The sequence below is a fragment of the Taudactylus pleione genome, unplaced genomic scaffold (assembly GCF_031769625.1).
Source record: "Taudactylus pleione unplaced genomic scaffold, aTauple2 ptg000201l, whole genome shotgun sequence".
NCBI classification, from domain to species: domain Eukaryota; kingdom Metazoa; phylum Chordata; class Amphibia; order Anura; family Myobatrachidae; genus Taudactylus; species Taudactylus pleione.
The window spans coordinates 17,025,513-17,046,354 of NW_028284603.1; the positions used below are offsets into that span (position 1 = coordinate 17,025,513).

Consider the following 20,842-nt stretch of genomic DNA (forward strand, 5'->3'; position numbering starts at 1 on the left):
AAATGTTTAGAAAAAGTAGGTGCCAACATGAGTATTAAAGTAAATTTTTTGTACAGCCATTTAGATCACTTCCTGTCCAATCTAGGAGATTTAAGCGTAGAACAGGGTGAATGATTCCACCAGGATATTCAGGTAATGGAAGAAAAATATCAAGGAAGGTGGGATCATCACACGATGGCCGATTACTGTTGGGGTCTGCAGAGGGACTGCCCGCAACAAGAATACAAAAGAAAATCCTACAAAAAATGGTTCTCATAGCTTACTAACACTTATGTATGTAATTATCCTGTGTCTTTTTATAACATTTTCCGAATCAAATTTAACCACTTAACTGACAATTTTTTTCCCAAAAAACGCTCAGAAATTGTCGTTTTTTTATGATTGAATTAGGTCATGAACATCTTTTTAAAAATGTTTCCAACACAAAATTATTTTTAAAAAGTTTTTTGAACACAGTATACCATAAAAATAGCAATTATTATGGTATACTATTGTTTGAGCCTGCATCCGCCGATGTTTCTTAAACATCTGTTGGGGGGCTACCATCGTTGGAGCATCAAACGTGCCCGTCAACGATGGCAAAACTACTTGTCATAGGCTATCGATGGTTTGTAAACCATCGATGGTCAGTGACCATCCCTAGTATACTGTATACAGGACCGCCATAGTGTGTGTATATATACATACAATATACATATATATATATATATATAGTGTGTATATATACATACAGTATATATATATATATATATACACACATATATATATACAGTATATACATATATATACAGTATATACAGCTATATATATACCCACACACATTATATATACACATACACTGTATGTGTATATACATTACACAATCCTCTGCCCGATCACTGTGTTCAGCAGTGATCGCGACAGAGGCAGGGCTTCCACAGGGACTGGGAATGGATGCAGCCGCGGCCGGGGACACAATCACGGAGCACTGACAGCTGGCCGGGAGGAGGTAGGAGGTGGCCGGCCCGGGAACCCAGATATAGCTGCCGCACTGGGAGGAGTTGGCTGGCCCGGGGACACACTAGCCTCCACCGCCGCCATGCAGGGAGGAGGGCGGGCTTGCAGAATTAGCATTCATGCTCAGAAAGGGAGGGAGAAGGTGGCCGGCTCGGGGACCCAGATACAGCTGCCACACTGGGAGGAGTTGGCCAGCCCGGTGTCATAGAAGCCGTCGCCGCTGCCACTGCGCTGGAAGGAGGTGGGCGGCTTGGGGACTGAATCGGCCTTCATGCTGAGGGGAGGGAGGGAGGAGGTGGCAGGCCCGGGGACACAGAAGCCGCCGCCGCCATGCAGAAAGGAAGAGGACGGGCTTGCAGAATTAGTCTTCACGCTGGGAGGAGGGAGAGAGGAGGTGGCCGGCCCGAGGACGCAGAAGGATCCGACCTGTGACACAGTAGCAGGCAGCCGCACCAGAAACAGTTGATGTGGCGCTGGCTGTCTTGGGGGAAGAGCAGCAGCCACGAGTCCTTACAACTGCTGGGGAGGAGGGGTACTGCAGGCTGCCCGATCACTGCTGGCCACAGTGATCGGGATACACTGGATCTTGCAGCCGCATCTGTGGCCAGCAGTGATTGGGACTCGCTAGAGAGGCAGCCATGGTTGCAGATGGACTGGCAGGTCACTCTGATGTTTAATTTAATTTTTCATAAATATTAAAAACATATTCATATCTCAAAAACCAGAGCCAATTAAAAAATAAGCATGGCATATTCATGATCAGGAGCACAAAATTAATTGAAATCGACTCTTAAATCCCTGGCAACAGATTGACTGTTGCCCAGTGTAATCGGTCTCTTTCTGCCATTAATTTAATTTTAAATATGGTCTGACCCTTATCATGAAGTCCTAATAAAGATTCAGCTGAGTGTAAAAATATTACACAAAAATGGCCTTCATAACTTTACTGAAAACTGATCCAACCCAACACTCACTGTCATATACAATATGGATATTCTTATGAAGAGGTTAATTTTTAGTCAGATGCAGCAATATTGAACATAATAGTCAAGTTTATGCTTGTGGTGGGCTTTTCCTCGAAAAACACAAAAACAAACTTTGGTTGTCATTATCACAATCTATGGAAACTATTATGCCATGACAAAGAAAGGTTAGTCAAGAAGAAGATTTAAAGTTCATGAGAGCTAGATCTTGACTTTCATCCTACTTCCAATTAAATTCCAGTTGTTCAAGGGCACAGATTACAATACTATGTGTTGTCACACATAAACCCAGAGTAATAGTTTGTTATGAATTGTAGACCTCTTGCATTGTTTAATGTAAAGTATTATGATTCAACCCTTAAAAAAGAACATTAACAACAATGGCGTGTAACAGAAGATACTGGGCCTGATTCAGCTCGTAAGCGGCCACTCGTTCGCTCTGAGCGATGTTCGCACAACTGCACATGCGTATGGGTCGTAATGTGCACGCGCAAACCAGTCATTGTGGTCAGAAATCGTGTGCTCGCAAAACAGCGAGGGGCTGCTAATTTGATTGACAGAATGTACCGTTTGTGGGTGGTAACAGGGGAAGGTGCTTGAAAACGGGGGAGTGGAGATCCGAACGCAGACGGTCAAAAGGGCGTTTAATGGGAGTGCATAATTATTAAAGGAGCATCATCAACCACGTCACTTGGTTGTCTTTTAGCCTGAACTGCTCGCAGTGATAGCGGGAAGTAAATCCTACCACAAGCACTGCGAGCAGTTCAGATGCCTTTCGATGTTCCCGATTAATCTAATAAATACCGGAGATGACGTGTGATGCGAACGGCAAAGGGGCGTATTTACAAAATAGCGAGCGCATTTTTCGTTCGCTTGCTCAGACATAGAGGCGTCAACAAACCGCAAAGAGCGAGCGCTCAATTTAAATAGCCGGCCCCTTTTTTGGAACGACCGTACGCAAATAGCGTCCGGGTCTGAATCAGGCCCTCTGTACCTAGAAGGACACCACTGCTGTCTAAAAAGAACATGTGATGGCCAACTTGGCTAAAGATAAACTGGAAGACCCCAAAGTCTACTGGAAAAATTTTCCCATTATGGATAAAAAGAAAGTGAAAATGTTTTATATGTATGAAAAAACAGAACACAAAACATGTGGCGTATTATGGTTTGAGTTGGTTTGCTGTCTCAAGACGTATAAATCCCTCAGTTATTATTAAGGGAAAACTTCTCTGGATATGAGTGACATTTTTTACACAAATGAAATCTACAATGAAATATGCACAAGCAGAAAAACATCTGCATAGTTGACTGAATGGTTCAAAAGTGTTGACCTTCATTTAGAAGTTATGTTGATTAGCAGAACCGCAAAAGCCCCATGCCTAAGGCTGGACCTGAGACTTGGGAGCCATACCACCTGTTCTCTCTATAATGGATACCTCTCATGGCATAATATAAATTATTCTAATGGAAAGGGTGTCAATGTAGCAGATCATATGGATGCCCTTTGTCGAAGCTGGATAATTGGCTGAGACAGAATCTGTTTAAAATTAAATCTGCACGATGCCATTTTGCGAATGGCAACAAGAGGCCATTTTACGACTGGCTGCCCAGCGCCATTTTAGCGAACCTCACACATAAGTACATACGGCGATGATATTATTTAGCGTCGTGCGATTCCCACGCAATAGAAATATGTTGAAATGTATCCTGCAATGCAGCTGGAAAATGGACACAAAGAGCTGTTGGAGGCTGGATTGTGACCATATGAACTGACCTATGAACTGTACTGTAACAGAAGAACCAGGAAGAAGAACCAATGGAATCATGCCAACCTGTTGTATCGTATTGCCTATCTCTGTAAGGGTATATATGCAGGCTCTCTGAAACTAGAGCCCAGTCATCTTGCTTTGCTGTTGACGGAGGTTTCATCTTTGATGCCGGGATCTGGATCCAGAGCGCATGCGTATGTAACGACGGTACCTTGTGACTGTATAATTTGTTTGCGCTAATTGTATTTAGATCACAGCGTGTAACTATCTGTTTTTATGGTGAATAATAACTTTTTGGGCTTTGGAACCACAATCAAAGTCTGAAAGCAATTATTTCTTGTGTGACTCATAACGCTAAATAGTGACAATTTTAGAGGTATAGATAGGTAGGAATCGATAATTGGGGGCTCGCAGTGTGAAATCACGCTACCGGTCACACGGTAACACTCGGTCAGCGATCTCTCAGCAAAAGGGTGGAGGCACCATACGCATTGTGCCTTTGAATACCTGCTACCACTTTGTTGCTGAGAGCCCGCTACCCGTTATTGTGTGAGTTCAAGGAGCGCTGATTAGAATCCAGGGACAAGGGAGGAAAAAGTTTGTTTTCCTTCGTTGATAGAATTTCATGTTAAAAGGGGAAGCCGCACAATAGCGTAAGGGTAATAATACATTTTGTGTAGCAGTTGCATTATTGTGTATGCGACTAGTCACACAATAGCGTATACGTATTTCCTGTATTGCTGCCACGTGTTTTAAACAAAGCCATTGAGATTGCATTGTGATATTGATAGAGTGATAGCATTGTTGTAAATATCTTAAACGGTGTTGCCAAAATCTGGGAGAACGTTTATTTTTCTGCGCAGGAAAAGTGTGTGTAACAGTTAACGTGTGTTGCTAAGGGTAACATGTTCCCTAGTTAAGGGTATCGTAGGACCCATAAGTGCTAGGCGCCTGGTGTCGGCCTAGTGGCTCGGTATTAGATACCGCAGTCTATACACATAAGCAGGTGTAGTTGTTGTCTTGTTGTAGGTATCGGCTCTCAGTGTGATTGCAGCATTCAGTGATCAGTTAGGGTTATTGGGCATTGTAATTGAACCGCACAGTTGTGGCAAATTGTGATTGTGAACTGAGCAGAGGGTGGACAAAATCACTGTAAAGGGTAGGTGTTATTGGAATGCCTACATGCTAGCAGTGAAAGGTAGTCAAAAAGGGATTAGGTGCGTGGAATCAGCCTGGTTATTCTTCCATAGGTGTGTGGGCACATCCTGTTAATATCGTCCACAGGTAAGTGAAAGTAGCCTTGACGTTCTTTCACTGCTCTAAATCTCTACTAAAACGTTTAGCATTATTTTCCCAAAGATGGGAGCCAAACAAACGGTAGAGATGTTAGATGATGTGCTGCTGTTGGAAGCGCCGCTTGGGTCGGCACGGCATATTATGCATACTAAGTACGGTGCTTATGCAACTAGGTACTGTGATGTATGGTGTAAAATGACGAGGAAAAGTGTGAAACCGTTTCCCAGAATTGGCAGCTTTGATAAGGAGGTATTGAACAATGTCCGAGATAGCATCTGTATGGTGCACTCTCGAAAGAAAAAGATAAAGTATAATGAATGTTTAAAGTTATGGCAGCACGTGGGGGATACGTGGCTTAAGGGTGTGCATGCGCCGCAAACCAGCATCGCGTGCACGATGCAGGGGAAAACGCACACAGCGCTAAACTGCGGTGAGTGCACGCCGTGAGATAGCGCACACACACAGCAAGGTAGCTTTGCAGAAGGTATTTCCAGTGGTTCAAGTGCACCACCACCGCCCTATGCGGATGGGGGTGGAGGTACAGTCGATGTAAAAACTCATAAAAATGTAACAGGTAACTTGTACCCTCTCTTGAGTAATCACAAGGAAAATGTTTATGATACGGATGATGAACCTGTTGTTATGTCTGCCATTTCCCATGCCGTACACGTTAGATTCTCCATCAAAACAAGCACGAGTTGTGGCCCCATCTTCATCAGTGGTAGTACAGGAAGTGTTAACATCCACTACACCCATAGAGGAATTTGTTAACCCTATACATAACAGTAATAGGCTAAATCCCCAGCCAGGTAACAAGGTCAAAGGTAACAGTGTGGCTGGTATCCATCCCATCCGGACAATAACTAGGTAGCAATGCATTGTCCTTGGACAAGAGCCGAGCTAAATTCCATAATGAATGACTTCCCTGACCCTAAGAAGGAATTAGCAAAATGCCAAAGATTTTTGAAAAATTTGGGTAATTCTCACAAGCCAACCAATAAAGATTGGCGAGTGGTGTTAAGGGCATGTCTTCCACACAATACCGACATGAAACAGTTTATCACGGATTGCGTATTGGAGGGAGATGGTCCCTTAACAGACGAAGGTAACCAAGGTAACATTGCCCGCATAATAACTCAATTGGGTGTATATTTTCCAGTAGTAGTTAACTGGAGTAAAATTTTCACCATAAAACAAAAAAGAGAATGAATCTGCAGAGGATTACTGTAACAGAGCTCTGAAGGCTATCACCCAGTACACTGGGATAGAAGATATTAAAGATAGCACTCACCATAGGGAAATGGTCATCACGGTGCTTATGGATGGTCTTAAAGACAATCTAAAAACCTGAGTCCAGACCTCTCTACCTGGCTGGAGAGGAGTTACTGTAGACACACTTAGGGAGTCTGCTATTGAGCATGATAAAAACATCCTCAAGAAGAGAGAGACCCAGAGCAAGAAGCTAATGGCTGTTAGAATTCAAGCTCTAGAAGGAATGAATGTAACATCACAGCCACCAGACACACATGCACATTGCACAGCTACATGCCTCACCAATCCTGCACAGCGGCAAACACAGCCCTACCACACTTATCACACACAGCCACAAAACCCATACTATATACAGCCACCATATTACCCTCAAAATCCTTATCCACACTCACAATCTTTCTCTACCGCTCAACCCACACAGCAACCTTTTCACCCACCCCACTCACCAAGGTGCTTTAACTGCAACCAAGTGGGACATGTAAGTAGGAACTGTAAGGTGAAGAAGGTAGGACCCCCTAACCAGGGAGTACCTGGATATCCACATAAGGGATATACACAGAGTGCAGGAAATTTCCAACAGACATCAGCTCCAATTGTGGTCTTAAATGCTGTAGTGGAGAGTGAGAGTCAACGCTAGGGGTCAGGTCATATTTGTAGTCTACAGATAGTCAGATTAACGGGAAGTACTAGGGAAGAACCGGTGATGATGGTTGATGTAGCTGGTACTAAACATCCTTTTCTTGTAGACACAGGGGCGACCAGATCAGTGATAAAATCTCCAGCTAATTTACAGATGACCAGCAAGACAGTACCAGCAATGAGTGTAACAGGTAAAGTGCAACATTGCATACTAGGCATTCTTTTCTCCTGGCAGCAGCAGCTCCTACTAACCTACTGGGAAGTGATTTGTTATGTAATATGGGATGTGTCATATATTGTACCCGTGATGGTATATTTCTAGATATCCCAGAGAGAGTTGCGCACGAGGTGAGGGATATGTTGGACACTCCCCAAAGGTTAATGTAGCACTCTACCAGTTCAGGTAAAAATCCATCTCAGGTAGATTAAATGATATCCCAAATACCAGATTCACTTTGGACCAAGGAGGAACAGGACACTGGATTAATGGCAAATGTAGCTCTCGTAATGGTAAATATAAAAAACGGTAGGCAATCTCCAAAAATTCCCCAGTACCCATTAAAACAGGAGGTATATAGGCTGGTACAAGACCTTAGAGGGGTTAATAAGGTAGTAGAGAGCCAATTTCCCGTAGTGCCAAATCCAGCTGTCATTCTTATGCAGATCCCACCCAATGCAACCCATTTCACTGTCATTGACCTCTGTTCTGCTTTCTTCTCTGTACCTCTTCACCCTGACTGTCAGTACCTATTCGCTTTTACATACAGGAGTGTACAATACACATGGACACGATTGCCCCAGGGTTTCATAGACAGCCCAAGTATCTTCTCCCAGGCCTTACACGACTGTTTACAATCTTTTCAACCTGCCAATGGATCTGTTCTAATACAATATGTGGACGATTTATTGTTATGTTCTGATTCATTTATGTCATGTTTAAATGATACTAAACCTTTGTTGCTCCATCTCTCGCAAACAGGACACAAGGTTGCTAAGGACAAACTGCAGCCATGCAGTCCAGGGTTAAATACTTGGGACATTGCCTAACCCAGGAGTTACAACATCTGACGAATGACAGAATCCAAACCATACAGACCATGACACTGCAGCAGAACCAACAGCAAATCGGTACCTTCTTGGGAATGTGTGGATACTGCAGAATGTGGATCCCAGGTTTTTCTTTTTTGGCCTTGCCATTACAAGACTTAGGACCTCATTCAGAGTCGGTCAAAGCGGCCGCACGGTCGTACGGAAAAAGGAGCCGGATATTCAAATGATTCCCTCGCAATTTGCGTCCCTAAGTTCGGATCGGTAGTTGGCCGGCCAAGTGGAGGAAGCGGTCGGAAGACAAAAAAATACGCCCCCTTCTCGTACGCTTTGCACATCATCTGCGGGCATATAAGGATTAATCGAGACCATCGGGAACCATCGGCACTGGTCGTAGAGCTTAAGGTTGACCATACCCTCTCTTAAGCCCTACGATCATGTCAGTGTAAAAACCTCCCATGTCACATGTGCCATGACGCTACTTTGTTAATTATGCACTCCCATAATCCGTATGCACTCCCATAAAACGCCGTTCGCATAATGAGGCACGCCTGCGTTCGGATCTCCACTCCCCCGTTTTCAAGCACCTTCCCCTGTTACCACCCACAAACGCTTCCATCTGTCACTCAAACTACCGACCTGGCTGTGTTCAAGGAAAGAGACATTTCTGATCGTAGCGGCTAGTTTGCACATGCGCATTGCGAACTTTACGCATGCGCAGTATAGCGAACATCGGTGGCGTACGACCGTGCGGCCGCTTCGACCGACTCTGAATGAGGTCCTTAGTCCCTTCCTCAAAGCCCGATCGTGTCATACACACAGAGGAATCAGAGCAGGCTTTCCTTAATCTCAAGGATAGTCTGACAAGAGCACCTGCATTAGGAATACCTGATTATGAAAAACCTTTCGATTTGTATTGTACGGAGGCTAATGGTTGTGCAGCAGGTGTCCTCACACAAAAACATGGTGATGCCAGTAGGCCCGTAGCATACTACAGTGCATAATTGGACACTGTGGCTCAACATCACTCCCAACGTGTTCAAGAACTGTAGCAGCAACTGATCTATTGGTCAGTAAGACTGAGGATGTGGTATTAGGCCATGATATGATTGTCTATACTCCCCATGCTGTATCTGCTTTGCTAAACTCTGCCCAAACCAAACATGTCTCCTCAGCTAGATTCACAAAATGGGAACTAGCCCTAATAGCACCTGCAAACATCACCATCAAATGGTGTAGTACGTTAATCCAGCAACGTATTTGCCATATGTGCAACAGGATGCACAAAGGGTGGAGAGAGGTGAGTCGCTGGCGGAAGGTGAGTTCTGCAGGTATATTGATGCACATGATTGTATGGAATATCTGAATCAGACCTTTACTGCAAGATCTGACATACGGGATACACCTTTAAAAAATGTAGATGTGACATTTTACATGGATGGGAGTTGTCATAGACAAACTGACACTGGAGAGTTATGTACAGGTCATGCTGTGGTAAATGACGAACATATCATAGACGCCGAACCTTTAGGTCCACCTCATTCAGCCCAAGTGGCGGAGCTGGTGGCATTAAGGAGAGCGTGAGAGTTAGCAGAAGGTAAATCTGCTAGTATCTACACTGACTCTAGGTACATGATTTCGGTGCTCTATGGCATCTGAGAAATTTTATGACAGAAGCAGGCACACTAATTGCACATTCCAGACATATAAAAGGACTACTGACAGCAATCCAATTGCCTAAGACAGTGGCAGTAATTAAGTGTAAAGCCCATACATGTGAGGATGATCCGGTGTCACTGGGCAACAACAGGGCAGACAAAGCTGCCAAATGGGCAGCAGGGTTAAAAGTAAATGTGCCAATTAACCAAATGGTGTTTCAAACGATTGACATGCTGAAATTAATTGAGATGCAAAATTTGTGTTCCATCCAGGAAAAGGTAGTCTGGAGGTCCAAGGGATGTGGGCAAGAGTCCTCTGGACTCTGGAGAGATGGACAAGGTAAGCCAGTGGCTCCCAAGGCGTACTACCCAAGCCTGGCTGAGGCAGCGCACAGTCTGACTCACTTGGGAAAGCAAGGTATGTGCAAATTGGTGAGAGCATACTGGTTTGCACCGGGTTTTTCTTCTCAAGCGGAAAAGAGAGCAATGTCCTGTCTGACCTGCTTTAGGAAAAACATTGGGAAAACGATCCCTACCGAACCGTCCCACATTCCTCCGACCGATGGACCTTTTCAGGTAATACAAATTGAGTTCATCCAATTACCACCCTGGAGGAATCTCAAGTATGTATTGGTGTGCACTGATTTGTTTTCTAATTGGGTTGAGGCATACCCAGCTGCCACTAATACTGCTGCGTTTACTGCTAAGAAAATAGTTCAGGAGTTTGTATGCAGACACGGTATCCCCAGAATTATTGAAAGTAATAGGGGTACTCATTTCACAGGTGATGTCTTCCAAAACATGTGTAAGTTGATGGGTATTAATAGTAGACTTCACACCCCCTACCGACCGCAATCCAGTGCCAAGGTGGAGAGGATGAACGGGACTATTAAAAACAAATTAAGTAAAATCATGACTGAAACTGGACTGGGTTGGCCAGTAGCACTACCACTTGTCCTTCATAGTACTGACGAGTACAACTTCATTGAAGGTGGGTCCATTCCACTCACTTTAAGAAGGTCAACCAACCGGTGGAGACACAAGGCGGAATCGAGGCAGATAACGTAGACCTGTCAATTGCAAGCCTGTTCTGGGAGGGTTAAAAGTTACAGTGAGACATCTGAGCTAAATTGTAGATCCTTGTTTTCAGCAATGGATTGGTCTGCTGTGGATATCTTTGTGTTTTCTCCCAGAGTCCTCATTATCTGGGGTTGTTTCGGGATATCTGGTTTCTGTGATGGAGGACAGAGGACGGAGAGAGGAGCTGATGGTGATATCAATGGAGTAGAGTCAGGAAAAGGAGTGCTAAACCAACCGGGGGAGTATCTGACCAAACCCAGTACAGTAATTGCTAAGAGATCTGCTATTCTGGATACTCGGAGACAGTGTGAAGGTCTATTGTCTGAGGATTATTGTATGTGTGAGGTCTGTGGGTCCGTAGTCAATGAGAGATGCATCCAACAGTGCCAACCTAAGTATAACCAGTATAGGGGTGGGTATCCTTTAGAGGATTATCATACCATGGTGGGCAAAGTTTTAAACCAAACCGACTGTTGGGTGTGCTCTCAGGTGCCCCAAGGACAGCATAATGTAGGGTTAGTGCCATTTCCATTAAATGTCTCTGAGATTTTAGAATTACAAAAGGGAAGACACTGGATGGAAAATTTCTTAACACCAAACCACCCCATTTTAAACTCCACCAGTACCAAGTAGATAAATCACTTTTATGTTTGAACATCACCAACTCCAATGACCCAGGAAGTTGGGAGGTAACGGGGAATAATGAGACGATGACCATTTCACTAAGAGCTGATCTTGAGCCTATGAATTATGAACTGTTACGCACAATTAGGTGAGGTGGAAGACACTTCTGGTATAAATATACACTAAGTAACATCAAATAAATGGTTGGCAGAGTACCAGAAGGGTACTGTGCTAGGGTTATACAACCAGAAATGTGTATTAGCCAGATGGGAGAACCTGAGATAGGATCATTTGTTAGGGAATGTGTTGGATGATCATGATGCATTCTATTCCTTATGTTCTCCCTGATGATGTATATTTTATATGTGGAAGGAAAGCGTATAAGTGGCTCTCTCCGAGTTCCGAAGGTTTGTGTTACCTGGGAAGAGTAGTCCCAGAAGTTATGACCCTTACACATGGTGAAATGCTTGGTATTCATAAAAACACATAATCACCATATCTTCACACACAGTACGAACACAGAGACAAAAGAAATAGGATACCGGGTGATGTACATAAAGCCACACAGTTAATTAGTGAAACAACTGGCTTTCAAGTTTTGGTAGCATTGGATCCCACCAGGATCACTCGGGGTACACTAAATTTTAGATATATCTTGCTAAATTAATCGATAATATCACCGAGATGTTTGATGACACGTTTAGATACAGGTAGGGAGTTGCAAGCTTACAAGAAAGAACTTGTGCAACAAAGACTAGTGTTAAATTATTTAACAGCTGTCACTGGAGGGTATTGCGTAACTTTGGCCACCCAATTTGGTGTAAAGTGTTGCACATATATTACAAATAACACTAGTGACCCCAAGGAGGTGATAGACCAGAAGATGGATGAAATTCTGCAGATGAAATGGGAATTCTGGAAGAACCATAATGCTTCAGTGGCTGAAGAAGAGGAGAAGGTAGAGGAATGGGTTTCATGGTTGAACCCAGTGAAATGGTTGTCCGGCCTAGGATAGTGAGCCCAGGAAATGATTGCTAGTATAGGTAAACTCCTGATCCTCATATTGGTTGTCATCATAGTAATTGGCTTATGTGTCAGGTGTGTTCCTACTGTGTTGAAATATGGAAAATGTATAGATAAAGTAAACCGAAAGAATGAAATTTTGATGGTGGTTAGAGGTAACAATATGAATACTGAGGTCAATGTAGGACTGCATTACAAGCCTGAACTAGAGTGTATCATCAGATGATGTATAAATTTAGCCATGCATGAAATGTGTTATTAAAATGTTATTTTAAAACATCTTAAATAATGTAAGTCCCTATCCCCTTCAAGACTTCCTTTATAGGATTGGTGCATCCCCACATCTTTCCCATGATCTCCCAAGATCTGCGGTGTGCCTATAAGGGTAGTTTTAAGTCCCTCCCAGAGACACATTATTGATGGTTTAAGAACCACCTTGTGCCATTCCATAATATAACATTAAATAATATGTCATAATGTAAGCCTAAATTAATTTTAAAACCAGAGTGTGATAGCATGTTGTTTGCTATCAAAGGGTGGACTGTCGAAGCTGGATAATTGGCTGAGACAGAATCTGTTTAAAATTAAATCTGCACGATGCCATTTTGCGAATGGCAACAAGACGCCATTTTGCGATTGGCCGTCCAGCGCCATTTTAGCGAATCTCACACATAAGTACATATGGCGATGCTATTATTTAGCGTCGTGCAATTCCCATGCAATAGAAAGATGTTAAAAGTCCTCATTATATAAATACAGTTACTAAAACATATAATATGATCAACCATGGAAAACACGTACCACTCTGTACTTCACAAACACGAAGTCGCACAACGCTAACTAGCATCTTTTCTAAAAACCTCAATACTTACACACTGCACCCCTAGCATTAAGGTTAATATTTAAGGTTTTATTCATTATCAGTAATGTGAAATAGATGTTATTTGATATCTAAGGTTTAGTGCATGATAAGCAGACCGTGTTTGGTGCCATTCTAAACCACTGTGTCTTTGCAGATTTCCGGTTCCATTGCGGAAGAAATGGCAACATGTGTCTGCAAGTTATGGATCATAGAGAGTTAGGCATTGAAATGTATCCTGTATTGCAGCCAGGTTAGATTTGTTATGCAGCGGGAAAATGGACACAAAGAGCTGTTGGAGGCTGGATTGTGACCATATGAATTGACCTATGAACTGTACTGTAACAGAAGAGCCAGGAAGAACCAATGGAATCATGCCAACCTGTTGTATTGTATTGCCTATCTCTGTAAGGGTATATATGCAGGCTCTCTGAAACTAGAGCCCAGTCATCTTGCTTTGCTGTTGACGGAGGTTTCATCTTTGATGCCGGGATCTGGATCCAGAGCGCATGCGTATGTAACGACTGTATCTTGTGACTGTATAATTTGTTTGCTCTAATTGTATTTAGATCACAGCGTGTAACTATCTGTTTTTATGGTGAATAATAACTTTTTGGGCTTTGGAACCACAATCAAAGTCTGAAAGCAATTATTTCTTGTGCAACTCATAACGCTAAATAGCGACAATTTTAGAGTGTATAGATAGGTAGGAATTGATACCTTATATAGGTGACTTATGGTAAGTGCTCCACACATGTGGAAACACAATTTTATTAAATAGAAGTTTGTATTGCATTATACTTTAAATGGTAAATGTGATTTTCGCATTTATTAATAACACTGTGCAAGATTATGCCCTTGTTTATATAAACACTTCATTACATAATTATATTGTATACAAATAAGGTAACGCACATTTGCCATTCACTACACTGTCAAGCTGCTTCTCTGCACTATTGTGGGGTTCACGTATACTGTACATACTTCTTACCGATCGGGAGTAACCAATCAACTTTTGGGAGCCTGGGCCCTGGGGAAAGGAGATAGCAGGAGACGGGGGGGCTTGTATATATGTATTCCTCATCCACTAGCACCGGATGTTGACGAGACCTGACCAAAGGCTCGGAGTCTAACTTACCGGGAGGTGTTCGCCAGTGACCCCTCCAATTGGGATTTGGACTTAGCTGCTGTTGGTCTGGTATCCGGTACTAGTGAGAAAGAAACAAAAATACAGGAAGACATAGGAGTGGTGCTGGGAGAGTATAGTAACTCTGATACTCAGGGAGAGTCACAGACATAGGTAGTGAGCAAGTGCACTGGGAATCCAGACGCAGATATCAGTAGTAGGTGCACTGGGGATCCACACGCAGGTATCAATGATAGGTGCACTGGGGATCCGCACGCAGATATCAGTAATGGATGCACTGGGGATCCAGACTCTGGTCTCTGGTACAGAGTGGTGTATATAGTAGCCACAAGCAAGGAGAGACTGGAACAAAAGAGAAAATAAACTCAAAAGGAGATGAACACACTCAGAACGGGACGTGGGTAACACTGGAAGACACTGCGAATAAACTCAGTACGGACCAACGTGGAGCCTGGAACAAAACCAGTGAACCAACACTGAAGTAGCAAAGTTGTACAGGCAACTTCCTGTTACACTGAGCCCTGCTAAATACCCAATGGTAGCAGTCCATTGGAGGACCATGTCAGCTGGCAGCTAACGATGCTACCACAGGACAAAGATAGTCAAGTGATACGGACTGTCATGGCTGCGTCCATGACGGCAACCACAGGAACCAAGTCACAGCGCAACCCAAGAAAGTCCTAGCGGACCCTAGGAGTAATCCTCAGTGCGTCACTCGCTGCTGCACCTGATGTCTGGCCGCCGGGGAGATCAGGGGAAGCCGGCGCTGTGGTAGCGGCCGATCCCAGGCCACAACCTGACACTAAGCTGTACTTTTGTTAGAGAGGGAAGTCCCATGTGTAAAGCGTGAATTGTGTGATCATAGCTCCACCTCCTGGTCCACAATGACATGACTTAGGGGACGTGATCATGGTAAAACACACCTTTCAAAAGAAAAAGAAGCGAGATACAAAAGGATGGCCTGATTCAGGAATCTTCTGGACATTCCGGGAGAATAGGCAAGTATGAGATGCTTGCATTGTCGATTTCACAGTTCATTAAAATGGCGTACGATGTAACAAAATACATACGAACACAATTTGACAACTGACCTTAATGGTGGCCAAGGTATGGAGTTGCTCCGGGGCAGGATAAGGGGGATGGCCATTGGGCAGCCCATGGGCCCATGATAGAAGGGAGAGGGTTTAGGACAGGTAAGTCCATACTCCCTTTCATACCGTCAGGGATGGAGAATCCAGCGAACTGTAGAGGGCTAAAGGTGGTGGTGATGTTTCAAGGCTCTTAAGGAGGAAGGAAGAAATCAGGCAGCATTATAATTCAGGATTCTGCCTCCTTCATACTACGTTCTTTATATTACATTTCCTGGTGAGCACTTTTGCTGCATCACTCTCCAGTGATTGGGAGCCATTCTGGAACCTCTCCTTACCTGCACTATATTCATTACCTGGCAATATGTAGCACACCAGCTTACACGGCACACAGATCCTGCAGTTTCCTCGGTATTGGCAGTCAAAGCCAAGAGGTGACTAGGATTTTCTGGTGCAGAATTAGTGCATCAGCAAATCAAACTTCAGTTCACTGATGAACTGAAATCTGGTTATCACATATGTGTTATGACTGAGCTCCGATGATGGCAGCAGCATAGAGACATTGGCAGCAGCATAAAGACATTGGCATACAATGCACAGGCCTATACAGGGATGATGGGTACAGCTGCACTGGAAGTGGCTTAGCACTAAATGGTAACTGGGTGTAGAGACTTTGGTCCTCATGGGACCTTGTATAGCAGGGTAGTTCAATATGCAATGCATACAAATCAGGTAGAGGAGCAGTGGTGAGCAGAATCACTTTGGGAGGACAGCCAATACTTTTCTCCAGTTTTAATGGTTAGGTCACACAGAGCAGCAAGACTGAAGGGGATACATGCATCAAGTGCTTGATTCCAGGGAGACTGTTGTGGTGCTTACATGTAGTGGCAAACGCAGGATTTCTAGAGGGGGGTTTTCAAATGCTTATATTATATAATGTAGTATATTGTGTTGCATAATTCCAGCATATACAAGACCAGTGATCACAGTAAGCCATTAGATGCGGCAGAAGGTCCATCCTGTCTGAGCAGAATGTTTTTTTTCAGATGTGGGCATCATTCCAGAGCATTGGAGCAAGTCCGGGAGTCTGGGTTAGCAGCAGCAGACCCTAGCACTGCCCTGGACATATATGTACATATTGGACTCCTTATGTACTGGATAGTGTATTATTATACAGTATTAATAATTAACCCTATTGATGGTCTATAGCAGTGCACCCCTAACAGTGCATGTTTTCCACATCTCCTGGTTGGTGCACAGGTATATTTATTACTGGCTGACACATTTTAAAAGATCCACAGGTGGTGGTAATCATTTCATTTGTGATACTGAGAAGAACATGCAACGCTAGTAACATTGTATTATATTTATAATTTCTATTGTGGTCATGGTGTGTGCTGGGGAGGGGGGTTTCCAGGCAGACGGAACCCCCCCCCCCCCCCTGCGTTTGCCTATGACATGGTAGGCCTGGTGGTTGAATTTATTAAATATATATTAGCCTTGCACATTGTTTTTGCTGCTATGTGATAATTGAGTAAATAAAACAGTAGCCATATTTTGCTATATACTAGTCTGCGGCTCAATTGTTGTTTACTGTGTGGCAGCAGGGTACATGCTGATCGTCTTATGGAAAATAAATGACCCTTTGTGAAAATAATACATCTGTGCAAGTAAAACACTAAAAAAGTATTGAGCATTATCTAAAGTTAAATTTTAAAATGCACAGACGAAAAACTTAATTTATTAATGTAAGCTTTTGTGTCACAGCACACACCAAAGTATAATGCTGCAGAATATTTATCAATCTAAAGTGCCATGTTTAAATATAGAACATTGTAAATGTGATATTTATGTTGTTGATTACATCTAAGCTAATCACAGGGCAGAGAAACATATCAGCCTCAGCTTGTGGTGGAGACTTAAAATAGCTTTTTTATATTTTCTTGTAGCAATTAGTAAGCAAGTTACATACTAAGCACTTCAAAAACATTGTATAATGATAAATTAGTAAAATAGTACCTGATGGGTTTTAAATGGGTCAGTGATAGTGTGAGCTCAGGAATAACTTTACCCAGATTGTGCCCATTTGTGTTTAACTCCATCACACACAGGTGGTTTCCACGTCAATGCACAGACGTCATTTATTTTTCTAAATTTAACAACACCAAGTTTTTTGGGTTTTTTGTTTTTATTTAAGCGTTGAGAAATGTTTTGGGTGTAAAGCAGATTTTGAAATAAATAAATAATTATCATCTACTTATAACAGTAAAGCCAGTATTATGGAAAAACTCCCCTTTGTTAAAACATTATTGGCATTTTAAACAATTATGGGTAATCTTACTAAAGGTCGATTTTAATTGACTTTGATCGATTTAAAATCAATAAAAATCGATTAACATCGGTGTTGTGTTTCTGGGGCTAAATCACACATTTACTGACAGTAATTTTTTTTATATATATATTTTTTTAAAGTGTTAGTAAATGTGTGATTTAGCCCCAGAAACACATCGATGTTAATCGATTTTTATCGACATTTAGTAAGTATAGCCCTTATAGGGAAAAGCTTTATAGGACTAAGGGGGAAATTTACTAAAGGTCACTTTTAATAGTTTAAATATCGATGTAAATAGATCAACCTCGATGTTGTGTTTTAGGGGCTAAATCACACATTAATTAAAAAACTATTTTTTTTATAATGATTTTTAAGTATTAGTAAATGTGCAATTTAGCCCCTGAAACACACCATCAATATTGATCAATTTATTCAATTAAAATCTATCTTTAGTAAATTTACCACTTGGTGGTACCATGTTAGGACTTTGACTATATTTATATAGCTGAGTCTTGGCAGGTTTGAGGTGACGTCTACTGAAGAAGGTATTTATAACAAAAAACCCATAGTTACAAAATGCACATGCTATACATTATAGGGTTCATAAATATAACATACTACTTCCTCATCGAGGTATTCCATCATTGTGGAAAGTCACTATAGAATACCTAAGGACATGAAATGAAATAAAGATCTTTTCCTCATACACGGTATGGATAAGGGGCGTATGCACATCAGTTCTACATGGTGCTGTTAATAACTTGTTTGGAATCTTGCTGATGTTTGACAAATGATGTTCCCGCTATTATCTATCTGAATTTGAGTTCACTCACTGTAAACACATCTTATTTATATGCAAATAGTTCCATGCGGGGAAATATGTACGCTTCTCCAGTTGTCAACAGTATTTTCTATGCAAACATACAATAAACGATTGCCTTTATGTTCATCATAAACTGATAAAATCTATTAACGAAAAAGAATAAAAAATGAGCCTAAGCAATATTTTATGTCTTTTAGTTGCTTCATTGCTCCCCAATGAGATGACCCAACCTTTTTATTTTATAATAATGACTGAGGCTACAATGATTGCAGCTGTTCTTCTTTAAATCTCCTTTTCTACCAATCATAAGAGCGGTGCTGATGTGAAGACAAAACACATTAGCCAAGCAGTTGATGTTACTCTAAGTAGTGTGAGCCTGATGCAGCGTTGAAGGCAACTCAGCCATCAATGCTCTTGATTTGTGTGCAGGGGTAAAAATGAGAATATTAGTTGTACGCAGCTTTGTGAGCAGAGCCCTATACAAACACTTGGGGCCAAATGTAATAGGGCGAGAGGTAGATGTGAGTGTTAAGCAGTAACTCTCACACTTTTTAGTTTGGCCAATGTAATAGAATCTGGGAACAGGTAAACTCACATGTTTTTCAGACTAAAAAAACTCTCACGATTTAAACTCTCATCCAGATGTTTTCCCAATTTGAAGATAAAACTCGACCAATGTAATAGTGTGAGTGTTTACTGCTAAACGCTCACATTTTTCTAAACTTTCACCAAATTACATCGGGCCCTCGGTTTGATACATCATCACAGTTCCATCTCTTCAGCAGCCAATTCAAATGCAACTGAAATACATCGGACTGTGCAATGCTCGTACTTGCAAACACTTGGTTTCTCAGTGCAAAATCACACATCGTGCCGACATGGTCATAATAGTGACATTGAGAATGTGGCCGTTCATCATGTAGACACTGATGAAATGTTGACATGATAAAATTCCGACATATCGTCCCTGGTGGCCCAGCAGTGATTTACTTGCTCCTGATGGCTGCAGCAGCTCAAGCGCGGCTTCCGGGTCAGACCTGTGATCCTCCAGTGTTCTGGTAAGTATTTTTACTCTAACCCTAATCCCTACCCCTCTCTCTACTGCAAGCGGTGGGTAATAAGTGGCCTTCCAGCTGCTGTTGAAATACACATCCCAGCATGTCCTGACACAGGGCCTGATTCAGACCCGCACGCGAGCGCTGAGCGCTCGCAAGTGGGTCAATGTTGGCCCAGTGCGCATGCGCACGATGGAAGCGGCTCCGTCGTGCGCATGCGCGGGACCCAGATAGCGCCGGGCAAGCCGTCGCTTGGGTCTCGCTACAAAGGGGGCGTGATGTCGATGTTGAGTGACAGCGCGCCCCCTTTGGTGGGCGGGCCGGGGGTGTGACTGCCCAGACAGAGGCGTTCCCATGGGAACGCCTACCGTCTAGGGCCGGCCCCACTGACATCACAAGTGATGTCAGTGGATGGACTTCTAGTCCACTGGGACTTGCGGCAACGAGACCCTACCACAAGGGTCTCGTCGTGATGGTCACCCTGGCCGCTCGCACTAGCTGTGGGTGGTCACCCACAGCTATGCGAGCGTCCAGGAGGCCGCTCTAAAAATACAATAGGCGGGCACTGATTCAGAGCGAGCACTCTGAAAGAGCGTCCGGCTCTGAATCAGGCCCACAGTTTTAGCATGCCCTGATTACAAAACTGTATCATTGTGGTGTTGACATCATGAATATCAACATTGTAAATATCGACCTAAGACTACATACCGTACATCTGCATCTGGTCTTGCCTGTGCAAATACTTTGAAAGAGAAAACTCACTTTGTAGAACTTCCAGCTCAAAGGGAAAATAAAATAACTCTTCTGGGACTGGATTGAAGGGACTCTCCTCAACCTCTGCTGCAAGCTTTGCTATAGGGTCACAGTAGCGCATGGTTTAAAGTAATAGAAGGGGTCACTCATTTGCTACAAGGGAAGGAAGATGGGAAGTCCTCATACACCTAACCTTTTTGTGCCATATGGCGCGAACCGTATGGTGCCACTTATACGCTCCGTCACAGGTAGAGATTACCAGACTTTCCTACTTTTTCCATAAATTTAGCATCTTATTTGTGTCATAGCTATATGCATTGTCTCATATAGTGTACTAGACATTTAGGATTAGTATAGGAATTGGTATAAATTTGCGGGTTAACATTATGTGTGAGGCA

The 20,842-nt window shown here is 42.9% G+C and overlaps 1 protein-coding gene across 1 annotated transcript in view; it reads right to left on the minus strand.

Annotated features, from left to right (window-relative positions):
* Nucleotides 1-20,842, minus strand: part of CAMKMT (calmodulin-lysine N-methyltransferase) — a 531,467-nt gene that overhangs the window by 105,404 nt on the left and 405,221 nt on the right. The window lies entirely within an intron of this gene.